Source organism: Pleurodeles waltl, chromosome 5 (genome assembly GCF_031143425.1).
Source record: "Pleurodeles waltl isolate 20211129_DDA chromosome 5, aPleWal1.hap1.20221129, whole genome shotgun sequence".
Taxonomy (NCBI): Eukaryota; Metazoa; Chordata; class Amphibia; order Caudata; family Salamandridae; genus Pleurodeles; species Pleurodeles waltl.
Window position 1 is genome coordinate 754464069 of NC_090444.1, and position 24032 is coordinate 754488100.

Genomic DNA, 24032 nt, shown 5'->3' on the forward strand with positions numbered 1-24032 from the left:
GTAAGGAACTAAGGAGCCAAGTGGGTGGGGAGCGAACGGTGAACGGAGAAGCCCTCGAAGATGGTTGGGACAAGAGGAAAAACAAAGAAGGCCAGGGAGGCCAACGAGGTGCTCGTTCACCCAGTGAAATTCCAAAAATTCCAAAAATCAGAGCAGGAACTCAATAGTTCACAAGGTCTGGGGTTTGACCAGGACCAGGACCCCAGAATCGTCCAGTTACCCCAGGGGGGGTTCATAAATCTAGGAGAGGACACAGCAGAGGGTGTCCAAATCGGGATTCCTGGCGACGAAAGCGAACGCGAGCCTGGAGAAGTGTTGGGTGGGACACCAGAAGCGGTGTCAGCGCCTCGGCTGCCAGCCCATATTGTCTCCGATGACGTGGGGTGTGCATTACTGTGCGCAGGGGAAACTGTGGGGGGCCTTGCAAGTCCTCTGTGTAGGAGAGAACAGTATACACCGATGTACCCGGGCCCGGGTGGAATCACGGGAGTAAGGAAAACTAGATTAAAAATAAACACTATTACCAACTACTATAACCAAGTGAACTTAAACCCCGAACAGCTGAAAATGCAAAGTTCCAAAGCCAGTGATCTCCCATTACAGCCATCGGGGGAAAAGGGTGGCAGCAATGTGGGGGGGGGGGTGAACTGGAGCTATCAGAGACCGGGCTCCAGAACACTCGCCTATTCCAGCAGCAACTGGCTGGCTTATCGCGACTATCCTGTCCAATGAATAACCCCCTTGGGGATGGCGAAGTGGAGTCAAATAACTTCCCAAAGTGGGGCAATTTTTCGGGAGAGCAAAGGAAAAGCAACTAATCACTTTATCCTGAACCCCAAATGGGACTATCAAACTCCGGGAATCTCTCATTAACATTTCCTCCACGATGTGCCCAAGCAGAGTTTATAGCACTCCAGAATACAATGGGTCCGGAAATAGATCAATTACCATCCAAACAGACCCATAAACTATCAGCGCCACAGCCTCACTGCGAAAGCCAAATTGTAAAAACTAATTTAACTAATTTAATGCTGGGCAGTCTCAATAGTAGTACCTTCAGTCTGGAGCTGTCCTCGCCTGACAACTCCGTTATTGGCAATATAGATCCCCAACTAAACAGTATAACATCAGAAGATCTAAACTTTCTGGAAGGTAGCATAATAAAAGGCCACAGAGGAGAGGAAGATAATAACCTAGGAGGCCAGATAACCAACGAGCAAAGTGGGCAAAATTGGGGAAACAGAGATGACCCTTCATTAGATCAACCAATTCTTAGCATCATGAAAGTTATATGTACAACACTGGGCTCAATTGCAACAACGATTATGGCCCAGTCTCAAAAATTTGACGACCAACTTGAGCTGATTAAACAATTTACAACCTCAATACAATCTATAGATTACAGGATGGCCCTAGTAGAGGGCGTAATAAGGGAAAACCTGTTGCACCAGGCAGCGGCTGACAAGATGGACAAGACGGACAGACAAGCCTGTGGAACACTGCTGGAAAAATTACTGGAAGTCCCGAAAGTAATCAAAGACATAATCGAAGATTGCAAACATAGCCTCAAAAGCACACAGGTGTGCAATTGCGAGTCAGGAAAAACAGAATCTAGATTAACTGAAAGGCCAACAGACAGAGAAGAAAGAGAAAGGCACCCTGGCGCAGGACGAGAGAATTGCCCAGATGCAAAAAATCAGACAGACAAGATGGAGAGAACCAACGGAAGTCCTGAACTTGGAACCAAAGCCCCAAATATAGTAGAAAAAAGGACCCCGAGTAAAAGGCCTCAACCAATAGGCAGATGGAAAAATACAGGGAAGAAAGCTAGAGGAAATAAAAAAGCACCAGCAAAAAAGGTTTTAAACATGCTACAACAGATAAGCCCAATAGGAGAAATCAGGAACACATGTGATGAGACTGCCCAACAGCAGCAAAGAGATGAAAGCATTAAGTCTGAGAGTCTTGAGAAACCTACTGACAAAGTCATTAATTTTATAAATAAAAATCCTGGTTTACTATGCGACAAAAGTTGCACTCACCATTCCCATATAAATTGCATACCCACTGGCCCCAGGGGACACCAAGCATCTGGGCATGACTTAGATAAAGGAAGGTGGTCTGAAAAAGATCCTGGAACAAATCAGGGGACAAACGAGGCAAATGAGGCAAACGACCCCCTAGCCAATGGACAACCCAAGGGGAGCCCAGAAACAAAAAACAGAATCTAGATTAACTGAAAGGCCAACAGACAGAGAAGAAAGAGAAAGGCACCCTGGCGCAGGACGAGAGAATTGCCCAGATGCAAAAAATCAGACAGACAAGATGGAGAGAACCAACGGAAGTCCTGAACTTGGAACCAAAGCCCCAAATATAGTAGAAAAAAGGACCCCGAGTAAAAGGCCTCAACCAATAGGCAGATGGGAAAATACAGGGAAGAAAGCTAGAGGAAATAAAAAAGCACCAGCAAAAAAGGTTTTAAACATGCTACAACAGATAAGCCCAATAGGAGAAATCAGGAACACATGTGATGAGACTGCCCAACAGCAGCAAAGAGATGAAAGCATTAAGTCTGAGAGTCTTGAGAAACCTACTGACAAAGTCATTAATTTTATAAATAAAAATCCTGGTTTACTATGCGACAAAAGTTGCACTCACCATTCCCATATAAATCGCATACCCACTGGCCCCAGGGGACACCAAGCATCTGGGCATGACTTAGATAAAGGAAGGTGGTCTGAAAAAGATCCTGGAACAAATCAGGGGACAAACGAGGCAAATGAGGCAAACGACCCCCTAGCCAATGGACAACCCAAGGGGAGCCCAGAAACAACGAAATCAAGTACTGGCATCGATAAGTACCTCTCAGCTATAAAAATAGAACACTCAGCCCAGGTACATTACTCAAACATAGTAGGAGATCTCCATGGAAAATGCCAGCAGCCTCCAAACTCCATTACTGAGGGGGTAGAACAAGATAACAGCATAGGTGAAAGCAGAAGGGCAGAGACCCCAAAGCACATAGGAAGCAAACAAAGTATAAGAACAACCATGTGCGTGGACAACACAATAGCCCCGGTTCCTGCACCCCGGACAAAGGTAAAATATTGCCCTCAGGTTAGCCCTGGAAATTACAATCTCAGTAACCAGCCTGGGTGGATCACTGATTCGCTTGCTCTACCGCGCCCAGCACTGGACCTGGAAACCAAAGGAAAAAGGGATAACTGGCTTCCAAAAAGGCAACCTAATGAAGAACATAGGTACAAAGAGTTGCAACTTGGGAGGGAAAAATGCCAGGTAGAACGATCATTGACTAGTCGGGCTGTTACCACTCATGACAGACAAAATGAAGATAATGAACTCCAAGGAAGACGGTCGCAGGGAGGTGGTGGGCATACTGAGATCTGCACTGAAATAACTAAAGAGCTTGAAGCCATGATCACGTTTATCCCTGAGTACTCTTCAAGAGGAAGTCACGACATCCTGAACAGGTCTAACATCCTACATTTGGTCAACTCCCTGCCAGCCGTACAGAATGTAACATCTAAAGACCTCCTCTCAGTAAGATTCATACCAAAAAAAGAATTAGAGAACGGGGAATCAACCGAAACAGTTTGGGCCTCACCTTGGATAGCAGAACAGATCGTAAAATGTTCTAACATGATGAAGACCTGGGGAATATCCATTGCTATTCCACAAAAGGAACCATATCCAACAATATTTCTCGAAAAAGCTTCAAACCAAAACATGTTGGGTAGGCAAAAGGTAAAAGGCAATCCTGGTTCGATACTCCAGGGAGCAATTAGCTCCAAACAACAACTCCCTGAACGAATAAATCTGAGTAATATGAGGTTCTGCCTGTTGGCTAATTCCCCTAGAAACAGCAGGGGCAATCCTCCACAGTCACAGAATCGCGAAGAGCAACCATCTAGAAGCTTGTAGCAAAAAATGGACGGCTTGAACACAAAAGATAAAACTAGTCCCAGATTAAAAATTCTAAGCTGGAACATTGCAGGCCTAAAAAACAAAATGGAAGATAAGGACTGGGTTGAATTCATTAAAAAACAAGACATCAGCTGTTTCCAAGAAACTTGGTCTATTCATGCTATTGACCTAGATGGGTTCTCCACTTTCCACTCACCCGCTATCAAGCAAAAAAAAGGAAGACCATCGGGAGGTCTGATCATTTGGATCAGAACTTCACTACTGGGAAACTCCGTAGTAACTCATGCTGTATTAAGCAAGGAAATCCAGACGCTTGCAGTAAAATATGAGGAGTGGTCACTCGAAATAGTAAACGTGTATTTCCCTCCTATCAGCCGGGTTCAAGTCAAGCCAGGTGTGCGGCTCCTTAAGGAACATATCCTAAATAAAAGAACTAAGGGTTGGAGGAACCCAGCACTAGGTCACACGAACAACCGCTCTCCTCAGCCTTGTAAAACAGTTCTACTGATATGCGGTGATTTCAACACTAAACCTCATTCTATCCTCTGGGATGAACAAGTAGTAGAGGAGGACCATGCTTGGAATATTCCAATGCCTCTCACCCAACGTTGTAAAGACTCCAAGAAAGGAGAACTAATCTTTGAAGCATTAATAGAAGGAGGAATCCGCACATTAAATGGAAGAACAAATTCAGATAGAACTTTTAAATCTACCTTTCGAACTGGAAAAAGGCAAAGTATAATCGACTACATGGCAATAAACATCGAAGCCTGGCATTATGTCATCGATATGGAAATAAGGGACAGGATTGAGAGTGATCACGACCCACTGCTAATGGAGATAGTCCATCCGGACATGAGCCCAGGGAAGGCTGAGTCTCCATTCAATGGAAATAGCTTAACAATAACCATGAGACCAAACAGGAAAAACATATTAAGGTCAAATGAGGACGAACCTTATATGAGTGCACCTAGTCAAACCTGGTTGCTATCACTTAGCACGTTTTTAAACCTACCAGTTAACGAAGTCTCACCCCTCCTGCATAATTTTAATAATTTGCTAGTACAAACAAAAAAGGAAAAGACCAAGCATCTTCAAATTAATCCTAAAATGATGGAGGGCTGGTTCGATGAAGAGTGTTTGAAGCTAAAAAAGACCTTATCACAAGCACTAAAGAACCGGCATTTGAACGACTTCAATGAGCAATATTTTCATGAATGCAGGCAACAGTAACAAAAAATTACTGAGATACAAAAGGAAGATATTCCCACATAAACTCTGGAAAATTCTACTGCAGGCAATATCGTCAGGGAACTGCAAAAAGTTTTGGGAGATAGTCAGGTGGGGATGCGAAGGTCCTTCGAAAAATCTAGAACTGAATATCAACCCACAACTTTGGGTAAAGCATTTTACCGCCTTGTACCAGGAAGTGGCCAAGACAGCATCCGGGCGCACCAATAACTCAAACACTCTCACTCAAGGGCTGGTAGGCAGAAATCAAAGATCAACTAAGGTATTTCCACCTCAAAAGACTTATGCAGTATCTTCAAATTGGCTTGCTAGATTAGCAAATGAAACCCAGAATGAATTAGTCCCTAACGAATTCCCCAGCACAAATTCCATGCAGGTAGCCTATGCCATTCCATGTGTAATGGAGCTAATACCGGAATTCAGTGAGAAAGAGATTAAACAAGTTATCCTCCTCCAAAAGCCGCATAAGGCCGCAGGCCCAGACGGCATTCCTTTAGACGCTTACCGTAACCAGCTAGCGTTATGGTTACCTGCTCTAGCCCGTCTATTTAACAGTGTTTGGCACCACGAGGTAATCCCTACCTCTTGGAAGAAATCAATAATTGTTCCAATTCACAAAAAAGGGCCTTGGGATATGGTGAGCAATTACAGGCCTATTTCACTGCTTGATAGTGTTGGAAAGATTTTTGCCAAAATGATTCAGTCGCGCCTAGACCAATGGTTAGAGGATGGAGATCTAATATCAACACACCAAGCTGGTTTTAGGAGAGGCCAAAGTACAACAGATCAACTTTTTAAGCTAAACATGATCTGCGCTAAATATGCCACCCTTAAAGATTGTCCATTATATCTGGTCTTTGTGGATCTTCAAACAGCCTTTGACAGTGTAAATCGCCAAACTCTATTGTCGGAAATGGGCATACAAGGAAAAATTTTAAGGCTGTTAATTCTATTGCATACAGGAAATACTGCCAGGGTCAGATACACCACGAGAAATGATTATACAGCAGAAATTCCAATCGAGCGAGGTGTAAAACAAGGCTGTGTTTTGGCCCCAACCTTATTTAATTGTTATATAAATGAAGTAAGTCAAGTCCTGAGGGAATTAAATCTGGATGTGCCAAAACTAGCCAATGAAAGCATACCTATCCTGCTCTTTGCTGATGACGCTGTACTACTAGCAAGAACGGAGATAGCAATGCATCGACTACTCAGGGGTTTCGAATCATTTTGTACCTCAAGGAGCATGGTAATCAACGAGGGGAAAACAAAGTTTATGATTCTTAACCAAAAACAGACGATGCAATCGACTTTTAGGGCAAACAACAAGCCTTTGGCCCGAGTGGCTACTTATGATTACCTGGGTTGCAGATTAGACGAAAAACAGACATGGAAACCACAAATCTATAAAAGTAGTATTTCCTTGGCCCAACAAGCTGGAGCAGTACTCAGATTTGCAAAAGCTACAGGCAACCATTCTGTGAGTTCTGCACTGCTTGCATATAAAACAAAAGCAAGAGCTGCAGCACTTTACAGCGCAGAGATCTGGGGATTCAGAAAGACGCCATCAATACAAGTAACCGAGAATAAATTTTTACGCCGATTACTTTGCTTAGGCAATGCTACACCAATGAATGCAATAAGACTTGATCTTCAAATGAGAAAGGTTGAGGACTACATTGCTCTGGCTCCAGTAAGATACTGGATCCGTGTTTGGTCAAAAGAGGAACTTAAACCATATAGAGACGTACTTAAGGACATCATGAAGCTACAAAGCCATCGGAAATTGCCCTGGTTCAAACATATCTCAACTACCCTGGCTGCTATCGGCCAGGGAGACCTCTGGCTCCATCCAGAAAAAATCAGAAGGCCTAGTTTAGCTGTCATAAAAAAGGCATATTGGGAGCAAAAGACTGAGATTATGTGTGAGTCACCTAGCCCTTTATTTAAGCGCTACATTTTGTTTAACCAAGAACTTAAACCAGCAATATTCATAGACAATATTTTTCCGGAGGAAAAAAGGGTTCTCTATTTTAAATTCCGTATGGGCACACTACCTGTGACGGCGGTGGTAAACAGATGGCAACCCGTTCCTCTGGGTAGATTAGAATGTTGTCCATGTCTTCATGGTGGCCCAGAAACACTTTCCCACTTCCTTTTATTATGTCACTTTACGCTCAAACTCCGCAAATTGTATTTACGCCCACTTTTCAGATCTTACGGAGTTAGGAAGTGCAAGGAGGCGGAAGTGTTATGTATACGATCAGACGAGAAACACATCGTGACAAAGGTTTCAACTTATATCTTGGAAGCATGGAAGTTACGTTCATCAGTGCACCCACAGTTGGCACAGGCATAATCGCTTATGTCATCCCATAGCTATCCAGCTTGGGAAATCGGTGCAGGGTGGTGTAAAACTGGGTTAGGCCTCGGGCTTCCATTAAACGTTTGGCAGACACTGCAAGGTCCCAAATGATTTGTGCCAGAACAAGATATTTAAATATTAGATTTATAACGTTTTTTAGAATAAGTTAAGTTTTTATGTAAATTATGGTTATATATTATGTTTTATGATAATGTAGGGTAAATCGGATACATTTCGGCACATGTTAAATCAATAACTTAAGCACAGTTTCCTTTTCTACTGAGATGTTTTATTAATGTGATTTTTACCGAGTGTGATGGATTGATATTTATTGTGTGATTATTGTTATGGCCGGATAGGCTAACAACAATTAAATAAATGGAAACAGCTGTTTTTTCATTTTCATTAGGTCGAGCCCAGGCAGCGCATGCACTGTCTCTTCCAGGCATCCTGCAATCACTTCATGGGCTTTCATCCCACCCACTAGCTTTTTATTTGTTATTTGATGTGCCCTCAAACAAGGCTTCTTTGCTATCTTTTTAGTTCTGCCTTGAGCTCATTTGTTTCCTCCCCTGTAGGAGGGAGTAACTGCATATGTTGTTTCACTGTTCTTCTTATCTGTTGTTTTCGTGCACTAGTTTTTTTGGTGGTTACTTGTCTGCTTCTTTACTGGTTTACTGGTTATGTTTGGAACTCTTTCTGACGAACAGCCCTACACTGCTTTTGTTTGCTGTTTCATTTGGCATCCCGAAATGGCTATGCTGTTTAGTGGTAGTGTTACGAACTGCCTTACACTGCATTTTGTTCCAAAAGACCATACCTTTACCATACTGAGACTTGAACCTGGCTCCCCTGCTCCAAGGTCGGTAGTTCTGGCCATTATGCCACATCCTCTTTTCTGCCCATTCTATTGTAAGTACTGTTTGGCAATCGCGGGTGGGTCGCTTCTCTGCCGCTCCTTGCAAGCGCCACTCAACGCAGCCCCCTCTCAGTCTACAACTGATGTTCTGACTGCCCCCCTTACATCCACAGATGTTGTTACAGAGAACCCCTATTGTATGTTTTGTTGCAGTCTCTCTTGGACCTTCCTTTTTTGCTTGAGTGCCATACAAAATTGTTAAATAAATATATACATACATATACATAAATCAGATGATGTCCTAAATGAGGAGCATAAACACTTCTCAATCATTTGTACTCTTTCACACCACTTGAATCGGCATTTACTTTACTATCATCAAAGTCAACAAGTTACAACTGACAATCTTCTAACTCCTGATAAGGCTACATTTGACATACTTTCATTAAAGACAGTAGTGCCAATATTAATGAATACTGCATCTACACTTAAACCTTGAGATTTATGAATAGTCAGAATATATGCTGGAGAAACTGGGAACTGCTTCACCCGAACATACAAGTCTTTCACAAGCAAGAAGCATGCAACAGACCTTCCAATCTGTTTTACACCATGAACCTGATCAGATTCTATTGCTAGGTATTCAACCTCATCCCTTTTAGGAAATGAAATGAAATCTATTACTTTACCCAAACCTGCATTAACTAATCCTTCTTCAACATTGAAAGTACGCCATAAAATTACTCCAACGTTTTTGTAAACACATAAGCATTTTTCTAATCTTGAAGTTCTGGAAATAGATTTCTTCAATGAATCCAATTTTGCTCTAGTTTTTCACCTAGGAGTACTTTATCACACTGGTATTCCATTTTGTCAATTGCTGTAAATTTCTAAATGTTGTCTTTCTCCAGGTTTAGTAATTGTTTGTTAAAACAAGAGGACTCCTGATATGGATGCAACTGAAAATTAGCTGTGCTACTGCCTTATTTGTAGGAAATAGTTTCTTAATAGGTTGACTTTTTGAGCAATGTTTCCCCTCTTTTCATCTATTCTAGTGGGAAATAGTTGTGTAAAACAGCAAGCTTCTAAACTTTCATTCCAGACAATCATTGGAACGTTTTTGCTTGTTTTGTTTGAAAGAGATCAATGGCATTGCCAATAACTTATTTGGTATGGAGTGGATGTATACTATGGTGTTCATATATTTCTCCTGATTTGGATCTATCCAGTTTTTCAATCTGTCCACTTGATGGTAATCTTTCATCAGCCATACAACTTACACAATTTACATCTCCAACAACGTCAATATTTTTATAATACATATTATACTATTTCAGGTATAATGTCGTTTTTTTGCTTTCTAAACATCCACTAACTGTTGCCAGATTTGCTTGTTTTTTGTAGGTCCAACACTTACTAGAATGATAAGTGGTTCATCAATATCTCTTTGTACACCCACAATTTTAATATTCTGTTTAAAATCTCTAGGTGAGTAGACAACTCTTCTTTGAAGGCATTTCTAAAAGTCTGTATGTGGTAGTTTACCAGTCTTTGGTGCCATGTGAACTATTGCTTGAAAAGGGTGTATGGATTGTATGAAAATTGATTCATAAATATTTATATGTCACAGTTCTTCTGGAATTGATGCCAATTCTAACTTGTTATGCGTTGCTTTGGTTGGCATGTTGTTGTCCTCTCACTTATAGCAATACTTACATATAACTTTCTGTGTTGACAAATCAAACTATTCCTCCAAAAATAAATATATGCCAAATTCTTACTACATATCTCTGTTCACCTGTTCAGTTTTTAAGACTAAAACACCATTGCAAGTTTGGCTTTTATAGTGAGTGGGTCGACAACAAATACAACCACAGTTTGGTTTCCCTGAATAAGCTGTGTTAAATTTTGCAATCTCTTGTGTAAAGTTTTCAACACTAATACCTCTATCCTTTTTCTCTACACCTCTATTAACCAACTCTTCATTTTCCCTAGACTCCTCTTCAGGGCCAAAGAAACAAATATGAACATCTTCACAAATGTTTTCTACCTCTGCTTTTGTACCATACACTAGAGCTCTGTTCATCTCGCCTAATTATAATTCAGGAGTTTTCATAGTAAAGTCTCCTAACTATATTTCGCATTGTAGAGTGATAGAGAGCTAACATTCTAAAGTGACGAAACATGCATCTACACACTTTCTTTGATAAACAAACCAGTGAGTGTCCCTGTAAATTAGTATGCTTCCTAACTATGAATGGATCTAATCATTGCAAAGTTGCAATTTACCACTTGAGACTTCTATCTCAATTGACGTCGATAACTTCTTAACATGTCAGTTGATTTCTGACAAACACTGCAAATACTACTACAGGTCCATTGGTATACACAGCTTGTGTACATCTTCCTTATACCTCTTTAGCTACCACTTTATGTACATTCGTAGGAACCATCTCTTATTTTGCAATAGGAGTACAGTCTTTTACCTTATAACATCGACCAGTTATATCAACTGCATGCATTAATGTGTTCTCTTATAAGCAGCTTTCTTCATTAAATAAAGGCACTGTACTAGATGTGTCGACATTCACCGTCACAAATCTTGCAAACATTAGTTGTATTAATAACTTTTTTCTTTTATTTTCTTCATAGATAATACTGTTTTGTCTAGTACCCTCATCCTGTTCAATATCAAGATAAATGGTTTCCTCTTCACAGCAAATGCTTTGTCAACTAGAACAGAATTAGCTTTACTTGGCTGGAAAACAGCCCCAATAGTAGGGGAGTAGGTACAAAATAACACCAATCAATTGTCCCGCCTTAAAAATAGAAACACATAAATAAAATTACACAAAATCTTCCAATCAATTAAACAGATAAGAAAGAGAACTATTGTTCATAATTAATCTAAAACCATGTACTACTAGGTTATGCTGCTACTCAAATGAAAAGAGGAACCAACAAACTTGATTATTCAATGTGCATTGTGCTTCTAGAACATACTGCAGCTCGAAGAAACAAAGTTACACAATAACAGATTTCATCAGCTGATAATGCTTGTAAAATTGATAGGCCTGATGGCAATACTGAAGATTTCTAAGCCTTATAAGAAGTACTAACACTTTTTAGAATAAAAGTTGTAGTAGTCACAAAAGAAAAGAAAGTGCATCATAGATTGTTTAGACAAATTGTTACATGGGCATACCCTGAAGTCAAACATATGCTGGAACGAAAACAGGAAGCATATGTAGAATTTCATAAAACTAGCCCAGAAACAAAAGAGTAGGGATCACTCCCAGCTCTTGCTGGTATTCCACAGATACTTTGTTAGGGTTTCCCCAGGGTTAATGTGCAAATAACTCAAGACATTTGGTTTCCGGCCTCCCACCCTCAATCTCTCTGCTTATGCTCGCTCTAATAATAAGGGTTTTACTTGCTTCCTGTCAAGATCAGCACATGGCACTTTATCTGAGAAGATATTGATTAAACCAATTGCTTTGAGGGATTTTTTTACATACGCCAACCAGGATATGGAAAGGTCCTTATCACATGCCACACAATTGGAGAGTATATTCCTTGTTAATGAGGTTTCGTCTGTGCTCCAAATAGATCGACATAAAAGCACTGGGCAGACAGTGATGTAATCACTCAAATAGAGTAAGCCCAGCAATGTTGATGCAGGGGCTGATAACATTCTCCTGAAAAAGCGATTTTATTCTCTTTGAAGATTTAAAGAACTACACTCTCAATATGTTGCTTTTACTGAAGTGCAGCACTCCTCCCGTTCTACTTTTTCATGCTTGTAGCAAATTCTGTGGTATGCTAGTTTAAAAGACTTAAACTCATATCTTTTAAAATTGTTTTGGTCTCCATGTCAAACTGTCTGTTTTTTAGGACATTTCCTACTTTTAAAACCTTGTTGTTTGTCAGTTGATTTCAAACTTCGCATTTTATTTGAAACTTTTGGATCATTTTGTATTTTTGGACATAATTTTTTTCATAAACTCCTTTGTACTCTTACCAGCTACTCTTTTTTTCTCAGCACATTCTCTACCTTATCTTCCTTTTCACTCTCAGTTTTGAGTATGTAGTACTGATTCCTCTGCTTCTTTCTTCTGTGTCTCTTATCAGGCATTGCAATTCCTATTCTTTAAATACAAGTAGATATCTGGAACGCAAATAAAGAATACATTTGTCTTTTAAAAACATATTATTATTAAATGACATACTGTATGCAAGTAATGAAGTACATAAAACGATCCTTTCAGTGTATTTTTAATGCTTTCTAACACTCCTGTAAATAAAGCCCAACTTGGTGGGGGTTTGGGCTGATCCACAAATCTGTCATGGCGCCCAGCGCGACCCCCTGTGTAGCTTTGAGGTAGATTCATATGGGAGCCTGATAATACTATTTGTAATCTGTTACACAACGTTATTTGTACTCCATTAGGTATAAATGATTTAATTTTAGCCCAAACACTCAATATTCAGCATATATTATATTAGCACTGTGACGTCAAATTCAGGCTAGTCTTTTTTGTTCTCATCCCCTCCCCATGCTCATGCAGCTCTCTTGTACTAACTTCTAAATCAACTGTAGCAGGTAGGGTTGAGTGTTTGGAATTATAAGCATATCCCAAACACCATAACTTTTTGTTATTTCTCAAAAGCCAATCACACATCTAATTACGTTTATCTCAATATCACTACCTGCTTGTAGGTAAAAGCATATTTACAACATTCAATCATATTTTATTTTTAAAATTTCCAATTTTAGGTGCTATCCTATATTTTAACTGCCTTTTATTTGAAATCGGTTTCATTCAGCTGCAGTCTTCTCCTGGGTGGTACTCCAGCTTCTCTTCAAAATGATCTGAATGCTAGAAAGAGTGGTATTGACAGTGACTTGGGTTTACATAATATGAATATTACTTGGATTCGCCAGGGAGGCCTAAAGTGGCATCATTTGCTGCCTTTGGTTGAAAGCATTATGGGTCGCCAACATCCAGACCTCATGATTGTGCATTGTGGTGGCAATGGCCTGGGCACAGTTACTGGGGTATGACTGAACATCCTAATGAAAGATACCTTTGGTAAATTAATGGCACTTTGCTCACACACTGCCTTGGTATTTTACAACACTTGCCAAAAGCAGAAGTGGAAGTGGTCAAGTGAAGTCTGCCAACAGATAGACAAATCCAGGAAACGTGTTAATAAAACTGTTTCTGCAATCCTCAGAGACCACAACATGGGCTCTATACACCACAATAGTTTATGCTTTGATATGTAGGGTATGTATAGAAATTATTAGGTTCACTTAACAGAGAAAGGCAAGAGGGAGTTCCTCCAGAACTTACAAGACTGCATCCTGTTTTATGTGTAGCTGTCATCTACACATAATAAACACAAATGTTCTTTTCAGAGCCAATCCTTTTACCAAAGACACATTATTTTATTTTTAATTTCTATTTTTTAAATCCTCATGCGGATCCACGAATGTGTTGCATATTCACAAACTAAAAGCACTCATACAATACAGACCAGCAACACCAAAGGATGTGTTGGTAGATTCCAGCCATGGCTGTTCTGCAACAAACATCATCCTATTGAAAGCTTTGCTGATCCTGTTCCCGATCCTTCAGACACCTGAGGGTTTCCTTTCAGATAACAGACCAACCTTTCCAGGTATAGGGTTGGGTTACCTTCCTTAGAACGGGTAGTGCAGAAGGGTTACCACCACTATGCTCTAAGGTTTTAGGTACAGGGTGTAGGTTAGGAATATGTATGCTTTTCATTTTCTTTTCTTTGATGGTACTGCTGATAACAGTATTATGCCTCTTCTGCCTAATAATCACAACCAGCACATTTTACACTAGAATGCACTTGCTTCAATAAATATTTTGAAATCCATTCTGCATCTCGTGTCCTGCTTTGGTATGTGTCAGTTACTGAGCGAAAGGTGCATGATCTGTTTACCACACCTTCTCCTCAGGAGTCAGAGTGTCATGTCTAGGTAGCCACAAATCACCTCTGCCTTTTGAAGGTGGGTGAGGCACTGTGAGCTAGTCAGAAATTTGTCCAACAACTTTCAGAAGGTGTGGGACCGACTCAGGCGCCCACACGCTGTAGTGTTGCTGCCCTAAACACGCAATTCTATTACCATAATAGAAAACCTACCACATGGAACTGCCAATCATGGCCAGGTACTTACCTAATGGCTCTCCGGAGTATAGCTCTATCACACATGCCAAAGGTACCCTAATTAACTTATACAGAAATGTATGTGATAATAGGGAAAATCCTCCTTAACTAGATAAGTACTGCCTATTCTTGTCTGTAGTTTGTTCAAGCTTGAACCTGAAAAGGATTCCCCGTTTGACTCTGAGTTCTATCTTTTGGAGATGGCGGATGCACAACCACTAATTATAACACTAAACTGTTGACAACCAGTCACATAGTATTTACTTGCTAATGGGTTCACTGAATAGGGTGGGGATGTTACATTCGTGGTAGAGGCACATGATGCATACAGAACAGGATTGTTCTATTCCTGGTCGCATTTCCTGCAGTTAACACAGATTCACATACATTTCATACATACACAAATGTATTTGCATGGTACAGAGCTTATCATGATTTAGGGATACCTCTAAACTATCAAGAACACCAAAATTGGTTTCAAGGCACCCTTCCACATGTAATTCAACTTGTTAGTTGGGTCCCCTAAGCAATGATGTACCGGCATGGCCAGCATTAGCTATGTTTACACCTCATCAGAATGTACAAAACATGCTAGTAGCAGAATTACGTAATTGATATAACAATCTTGTTGATATATATATGGATGCTTAATACAATTTGTAATGCTGACCTTAAATACTGCCTCAGTGAAAGATGCTCCCGCTGTACCACAATTGGCTGTACCAGGGATAAATCCAGCTACTGTCCATACAGTAATGGTTAAAGTGTCGTGTTGGCTCCCATTATCCTAATGAGGGTGCTGGATTTGGGCGGCAGCATTACCTCAATTGTGGGGAACTGAGTCCAATCCCACACCATGTAACAACTGTTGGCCTAATCAGTTTCCAGCCAACTAGAAGCACCTCATTTCTGTCCAAGAGCTAGGAGGATTTGTGGCAACCGGGCGCATGACAAGATGAATTCCCACAGAAATCATGGTGGATCAGATCTTATCCTTTTCTCTAAGTTACATTAGTCTCACCTATGCAAATACAAACAGAGGCAGGGAATGGTTCAATAAGATTTATTGAACCAGGTGTGTATTAGATAAAATGGCATGAAGCGCCATAATTAGAATGATGAAACACACTAGAAGCAAAATGATGACAAGGAAAGTGAAACACAGGAAAAGTCCCACCATACTGTCACTATGCACAATATATGTGATTCCTACCTAGGCTATGTTAGAGCACAGCAGGATAAGCTCTAATCAACCCTTCAGGATTCCCCCCGGGAACACATCATTCCCCACACCTGGGTATGACAGTAGCAAGGAAGCCTCTTATCTATAGAGACATAACCCCCATGTATGCTAGGGAACCGGTGGTCTCCGCAAGCAGCTGTAAGGAAATCAGTCATGGTCATCGGGCTGGAACCTCCCTCTAACGTGTATTTGACTGGGAAATGGTATACAGTAAAACGGTTGATGTTCAGAGAAATGTCCCTATGTAAGGATATGTGTGTTTCTGTGAACTATTAGAGACGCAGAGTACCACTTGTTCAGAAAATCCTATCTCGCTGCAGCCTTGAGGAAAGCACAAAGTAAAAAGAATGTCATGCTAAGAAATGTAATGCTTTCTTAGGTGAAAGAACAACTAGATAAAGAAAATGAAACACCACCACAAATGTGGTCGATTCTAAAATAATAAAATGAAGCAGAATAAAATATTACTAGGCTAAAGGGCACAAACAGCAGGCCTAGTTGCTAAAATAACGTTCCCGGAGACATCACTACAAATGACTATACAACAAAAGCACCCACTACATGGAAAGACATTTTGTTGGGGATTGCACAAAAAACAAATCAGCTGGAACTAGTGTTTCCCCATATGAGACCCCCAAAACAACATAGAATCCTGATTGTGCTTGACATTTGGAATGGTTCTCTCCATAGATGACTGTGCCACCTGGGGCATAGTATTTGTTGCAATTTATACCACTGCGCATTGTACACCGACCCTTGAAAATCTTATGAGAGTTTTAAAACAAATTCAAAATGGACAAGAGGTAGCATTGGTCCTGAATTTAGGGATCAAACTAATGGGCAATTTTGACAAGGTCTCTTCAATTATTTTAAGTAATATTAAAGGGGAAGCTGCAGAACTGGCAATGCGCCAGCAGCTCAGAGATGTTCCTCAACCAGATCAAAAACGAGAGCTGCCAAAGATTATTTCCAAAACTTATACTAGTGTAGGTCAGGATAGTGTGGAGGCCAGACCAAATAAACCACAATAACAAAGCAATTCTGGTAAAGACAATACCATACAAGCACAGTAGGGCTCTAAAAAAAAAACAGGATAAACAAAAATGTAATAAAGATAAAACAAAATAAAAAGGAGAATCTCCACAATCGGAGACCTCAGAAAAACAGATACAATCTTAGAAACTGCGACACTTTAAAAAAGCTCTTGGCAGATATCAGTATGCTGACACATGCCTGTCTTGTTCCTTCCAGGACTGATCTGACAGAGGGGTGGTCAGAGCACTCAAGCAAGTATGTGACGCCGAAAAAAGAATCACAATCCTCTGCGAACATCACAACTAATAAGGAAGAGAAACTTCCATAGCACAAACCTCAATTTAAAAGGGTTGTTGCAGCACTTTCACCTAAATATGCCACACATACTGAGAACATTATTGAAGACCAAGACATGGACAGTGACTCTGCTAGACAGCACGACAAAGGTCACAATAGTTTACCAGGCTTTTCAGAAGCTTCTATCTGTGACAGCAACTAATGACAATTTAGAAGTCGAAACCCCAGACAGACAAGTCACCCCACCTGACAGAATCAATTAATTAAAAATGCAAATTGGGTGATATGCAGTGTGTAATTAAAATAATTTTCTGGCAAATACTAAAATTAATCTATGATATTCTTCTGGCAGAAAAAGATTGCCCAGCAGAGTTTGTCTGAACGCTCCCACACGGAGAAGATGTTATTTTGCCATCTTTCTGAGTCCTTGCTCCAGATTCAGTAAAGGAACCCTATGCCACAGATTAGACTCTTGCACAGGCTCCAGCAGTGTACCGCAACCATGTTCTGTGATAGATATTCTCCTTATCATGTCATACCTAGACGGTCCAATCCACAAATTCAACCACAATACACAATAAAGCATGAAGCTAAAGCCCCCTGTGAGAGAAATTCACTCGCAGCTTGAGCACCAGGAAGTAATTGAACCTTGTGTATCTCCAATGACTAACCCTTCATTTCTTGTTCCTAAGCTGGATCATTCATATAGAATAGTCTTAGATTACAGGCATTTGAACAGCCACACACATTTGGCATTCAAAATTCACACAGTACAGCACTTCTGAACAATATAATGCAAAAAAAATACAAAAGAAGCCTGGATATTTCCAACGTGTTTTTCTGCCTAAATATAGTGCCTCAAAGTCAGGATATAAGCGCCTCCAGTGCGTTAAGTTCCCAGCACTATTTTTGTCAATTCCCCTAAGGGTGTACCAAGAGCCCAGGCTCTACCTGTGTCACATCAATATTGAAGAACATTGACTCTGAAGCGTTGTCAAATGTATATGAAATCTATCTGATGGATGACGACCTCAACAGACACTTGGCCAGGATATATTGCATTGTTCTGGGATTTGATCACTACGTCTAAATATTTAACTTCACGGAAAAAAATACGTTGTCTCAGCATATTATTCCTGGGATACGAGCTTTCTAATGATAGGAGGAGTCAAACACCACAATTCTTAGAGAAACGTGGACAACTACAACCGCTAAATAACAACAAGAAACTGCAAACTTTGTTTGGTTTCATTAGTTTTGGCAGAACATACATTCCCAATTATGCACAACGCATATAACCACTCTATGGCTTAATATGTCATGATTTCTCAAACATGTGACCCCAATACCAGCACTAGAGTCTGTCAGAAAAACTACTGTTCCTAACACTAAAGCTTTACACCCACGTTGGATACAGTAGGCTATCTCTCTGACTGCCACAGATGTTGATTACGCTTTTTTATCAAAACTACAGACCCAAGAATTTCTCTAATATGAACTTGAGTACCTCATGCCCTCAAATGTCATGCCTCTGTATTATTACAAAATGATTATTTACACTGATGGTTCCACCCAACTAGCTGTTGGCACAAAACACAAATACTCTACGGCTTGTGCAGCTGTTTGTGGTGTTATGAGGGACAGAGGTTCCCACCCTCCACAGATCTACACACAAACTCTAGGGGATTGTACAGCACAGCTAGCAGAACTGAAAGTACTGCTGTTGGCACTGAAACATGTGGAACCTGAGATTCCTACACTAATAATGTGGGAGTTGTATTATTGTGTCCAGCCCTTTAATGAACATTTACATTACTGTTGCGTTAATGGGTTCAAGGATTTGAAAGGAAACACCATCAAGCACACATTTTTTGGGGGAAAGGTGGTAGGTCCTAAGGGCAAACTGCCACCGGCTCATGTAGTACATACACTGGGCCACCAACGTGCTGGAATGCATGTTGTGGGAAACTCACTGGTGGATGAAGCTGCCAAATCTGCAGTTGCTATGGTATCTGTTACTGCGATAACTCATTCTCAGATAAATGCGGATGAAGAAATACTGGCCGCCATAATGGCAAACCTTTACCAAAGGCATACGCTGCCAAATATTCCTACCACCTAAGGGCCCAAAACATTGCCTTTGTAACAGTACCAGGGCTGGGTGTGGTTGTGTGGTTGTGTGAGCCTCAGCCAAGAACGCAGGTTAGATCTGATTAAAGCTGCACATGAGGATGTGCTTCTGCCCAGGCTGGTGTGGCAGCAACTATTTCTTTGCTACAAAAATGCTAATGGTGGCGTGGTCCATACAAACAGACCAAGAAGTATGTCCTTAGTTGTGACGTTTGCCAACAAATAAAAGCTTACACCATCAAACGCCGACAACAGACACCCCACTTAGTTTCCAACAAACCAATGCAATGTGTGTACCTTAAATTCTGATGTTGCATACAAATGTTTTGCAATTGTTGTAGACTCTTGCTCCAGATTCGTTGGGGTGTGGCCACAGCGATCAGCTGATGCTCAAACTAGTCTTAAAAATTTCTACGTTTTCATCAGGACATATGCTGGCACAGCATTCCACTCATATCAGGGCCCTGCTTTTTCCTCCAGGTACACAGGGATGCTATGGGAATGATGAGTGTTGAGGTACATTTTTCATCTCCTTATCATCCCAATGGAAATTCAGTATTAGAGCATAAAAAACAAGACCTAATGTACAGCCAGAGTGCTAGGTACAGGTCGTAGTTGGATCCATCACTCGTATGGAGTCCAGTGCATTAAATAATCTGTCCAGAAGGTCTTTGGGAGGGAAACTATCTTATGAGGTCCTGTTCAGTTTCTCAATGAGCATCCCAGATCTTGATGGCCGTGGTGTGGTGGTGGCAGAAACACCTTTTGAAATAAATGAATATGTCACTGACTTGCAGGAATTACAACAGATCCACGAAGAGCATTCATCTGCATATGCCACCACCTTGGGAATAAGGGATGCACCAACATCCACTGGCTGGATTCCTAAAGTGGGGAGTATAGTTCGGGAGAAAATTTCTGTTAAAGAGGAGTTTGGCCCATCCTACTGGGCACCAGTGCTGGGTCTTGGGATTCACGGTACCCAAACAGTTATCTTTCCACTGCTGCCTGGTTTCAAAGCCAACTCTTTGTCTCCATTGACCATGTCAAATTACAACATATGGCCGATCCTCCACAGTAGACAATGAGGATTCCTGGGTAGTTCCCTTGCCCTTCTCAATGCCATTTAGGATGTACATCTCCAGCAGTTAACTATCACAGTAGTTATTTCCCCGAGGTTGGGGAGGGTAGAGAATGAACTTTTGTTGGTACCTATCACAGTGTCCTCTACAAGAAACATCCAAAACATGAATTTGCACGCTTCAGATGGGATTGTCTATGAGGACCCCCCACTGGATGATTCCACCCATTCTCTCTCACCCACACCAGCTCCAACTTTCCCACCAACTGCTTCTAGGTATTTTATGGACATGGGTGATTTTTCTTCACACTCTTTAGCATCAGCTACAGTACTTGTGTCTTTTATATGTAAGCTTTTTAATTGGCTTAAACATAACTATTTGTTTTCATGGTATTACCTGTGGATTGTACTGGCTTTGTTTGCCTTCCTCCTCTGGATTATATTTGTTGTTGCCTTCTTTTTGCTAACACATGCTCACTCTCTCCCTGAACACTCTGCTGTTGAACTGGTAGAGGACGTTTTGAAGCCTTATTAATCCTCACAAAAAGTACAGAGAGTCTTGTCCCTTGTGAATATTTCTGCTATTGCAGTTCCTAATGGAGTTGTTTGAGATAAAGTACCCTTTGACATATTTGGCCTAAAGAAATGATTCAGATACCTTATTGAAAATATCAATGAATGATGTTATTACATCCGGGTTTGTTTCTGATGACTGGGGTGTAAAAAACTGTTGATTCTATTCTTCCTGAGCTTGAATATTTTACTGTGTTTGAAAGTGAAGATGTTTACATGAACACTGCAACTTAGGGGGAAATGTTCTGAACCATTATAAATCATTATTCACATCAAGAGCTTACACAAGGGTATTTTTTAGTTATACACAATGGGAACATTGTCCAACTCCATGAATGGGGAGTTCAAAAACATATGTAGAAAATGTAATGTATTTCTCTGGGCATGACACCGCAAATGCGGTATCTTATTATTTTAAATTGCCGAATTCAAAAGTGATCATAATTTTGCTACCAGACACTATATTGATTTATTTGGGTTCCTTTTTCCCCCGATTGGCCATAGAAGGTTATGAGTATTAGAAAAAGTCGATTGACTTAAAACGTGTTTTGGGAATAAGAAATTGGCAAATACAAAGCATGGAGACTCTACTTAGAATATGTTTAATTCCATTGCAAGTGATTTTCTTAAATGACACCGTTCAGCAAGCAACTTGCTTGGGGTTAGCAAAAGTTAAAAAAATAAATGTGCCCAGTATTCCCTCAATTGCTAGATTTGACAATTGGCATAAACTTGTGAACGTCAAAACAGCTAAATGGTATGGTTCAGAACGGCACCTTTAATTCAACACTTTAAGGTCCTAACATGTGATTATTTTGGACAATAGGCTCAAATGGTTGTCATGCACATTTTAGTAACCCTGCACAGGATTTTTGAGTGACCAGATCGGACCCTCATTATGTCATCACAAAGCAGTCAGGCATTGTCACCACATACAACATAGGTAAACTTTGAAAACAATGGTCACCGCTTCCACATCTACAGCTTATAAAATGACACCTATCTTTCCTTTCAGATGATATAGACATTTAAGATTTCTTGTTAGGTCCTAGAAAACCCCACACTTAAAGATTTCTGTATGCAATATGCAATAATATTTGGAAGTTCCTGCAAAAGGAAGCTGCTCCACGTCAAAGGCAAATAGATAGGGAAAACTTAGAAAAGGCTTTAGCTGTTGTCGACAATGGTATGAATTCACTGTCCACTCGTATTTACTCATCAAACAACAATATGTCATCTGCAATTGGCATTATTCAAAATGACATGTCAGCTTTGCTTCATGGAGAAAGCCAGCATTGGTCCATTATGGAGTTGTGTTGGATGCTACAAGTTCTCAAATGTGGCTGCGTGCCCTGGAAGCAAGTTGACTCTAAGGAGTTAGTTGCACCATTCAACCTCACATATAAACAACAGATAATTGTTAAGAAGGAAGCTAGTTATATCATGCCTAATATAGAGAAGTTAGAAAAGTTGCCTTTCTACTTGGGGCGATCTCTTTGCCAGTATCAACATTCCAACTCACCTTGTTCCTAAAGCATCTTTCAATGGGGAGGTTTGAACAGTTAGGAGACAGTTACATCCATGAGGTGTGTGACTTGCCCTTTGATTTCAAATGCCTGAACAGCAAGAAGGAGAATTTTCTTAGTGGAAGTGAATGGAAACTCCTGTAAGCCATTCTATGATTTTCAAACAGTTGGCCTTGCACGACGTTTGTAAATGCATCAGTCATGAATTTAGCGTGATAAGAGCATTCCTGTCCCTTTGATTTGCCTGGTATTTCAGCTACTATCAAATGGCAGTTACTTGATGTTCAGTGATCAAGGATAAGAGCAGGTGTCCCTTATGAGATTTCTCAAATTGTGACCTGTTATGGGAATGTACTGTTCCCTCCCACACAAGAGATAAAAGTAGCGTATATATAGCCTCACATTGCTACTTATAATGTCAATTTCAGCAAGCTAAGCAGACTAAAGGCACTATTGTTTCAGAAAAACATGGCACTCACATCTGCCCGCGAGACCTATGGTTTGCAAGTGGCAAGGTCATCAGCTGAGATACAGACCCTTTTAAATGCCAACTTTCCAAGACAATTCAGTGAACTGGTCAGCCACATTAACGCATGCCACACTGCAGGGATTGTACACTTTTATAAGGGTGTAGGCTCTGGATTTGTCAGCACTTTCCATACGGTATTTGTTATACCCTCAGCTACACACACACACTATTTTCAAGTATTTTAGGAGGATTCATGATTGTACTGGCATTGATTGGTGGCATCTTGCTGTCACTATTTTTTATTCATGATGCCCCCCAACTCAACTAAGAGGAGTGATGGAGCTCCCCCCCCCACAACTGTGTGGTGAACGCATTATGCAGTACTTTGGAGTATCACTATTGGAAGACTTCGACAGGAACTGGTCTTTGTCATGTCAACTGATTCTCACCTGTGTGCAGCCCATCTCGTTCTGGTTGTGGTGAACATGCACTGGAAGTGTGTCTAGATGTGAAACATGTGGTTTCTGTGGACATTAATGTGATGATGTTCTCAATGAGGGTTCATTGCCAGAGCTGTCCAATGAGATTGTGGTTGTTGCATGGTGCCTTCTGTGAGCTACCCTTTGAAAATCTAGTGGCTCCCTGTGCTTCAGCATCTGGCACTGCACAGAATGCTGCCTCCTCTGCCATGGCTATAGCTGAGACATCGGATCAAGTGTCCTTTTTCCATCTTTTGACTGACGACTTGGTGGTGTGTTTTGGATTCCATCTCCACAAATGTACTTGATGACCACCTACGGGATCATGATGATTTTTATTTGACATTACTTTTTTAAAAATTGTCTTGATTTCAATTGGCCTCTGCTTTGGCCCATCTGCTTGTCGACCTGGGCATTTCTACCTCTTGATTACATATACATACATTTTTAAGTAGTATTAAGTTTGCTTTTAATAGTTTTAATGGTTTTTAATGTTTAGGTACTGGACCCTAGACTCCTGTTCTGACCAGGGGAGGGCGTTGTAGGTTCACCTTAGTGCTTGGGTTAGACACCCTTAT

General features: G+C 40.7%; 1 protein-coding gene across 1 annotated transcript in view; it reads left to right on the forward strand.

Annotated features, from left to right (window-relative positions):
- ESR1 (estrogen receptor 1) overlaps positions 1-24032 on the forward strand; it is a 1426508-nt gene that overhangs the window by 271561 nt on the left and 1130915 nt on the right. The window lies entirely within an intron of this gene.